The sequence below is a fragment of the Nematolebias whitei genome, chromosome 24 (genome assembly GCF_014905685.2).
Source record: "Nematolebias whitei isolate Nwh7 chromosome 24, NemWhi1, whole genome shotgun sequence".
Classification (NCBI taxonomy): domain Eukaryota; kingdom Metazoa; phylum Chordata; class Actinopteri; order Cyprinodontiformes; family Rivulidae; genus Nematolebias; species Nematolebias whitei.
The window spans coordinates 891,323-891,571 of record NC_056521.1 but is presented as its reverse complement, the minus strand read 5'-3'; the positions used below and the strand labels follow the sequence as shown (position 1 = coordinate 891,571).

The 249-nt window shown below is 37.3% G+C and overlaps 1 protein-coding gene across 1 annotated transcript in view; it reads left to right on the top strand.

The window, feature by feature from the left end:
- Positions 1-249, top strand: part of hecw2b (HECT, C2 and WW domain containing E3 ubiquitin protein ligase 2b) — a gene marked incomplete at its 5' end in the record, with an annotated part of 47,817 nt that overhangs the window by 35,279 nt on the left and 12,289 nt on the right.

Genomic DNA, 249 nt, shown 5'->3' with positions numbered 1-249 from the left:
TATTTTAGCTCATCTTCTGCTTGTTTAAGCTTGTCTTCTGCTTATTTTAGCTCATCTTCTGCTTGTTTGAGCTTGTGTTCTGCCTATTTTAGCTCATCTTCTGCTTGTTTAAGCTTGTCTTCTGCTTATTTTAGCTCATCTTGGGCTTGTTTTAGCTTGTCTTCTGCTTATTTTAGCTCATCTTGGGCTTGTTTTAGCTTGTCTTCTGCTTATTTTAGCTCATCTTGGGCTTGTTTTAGCTTGTCTTCT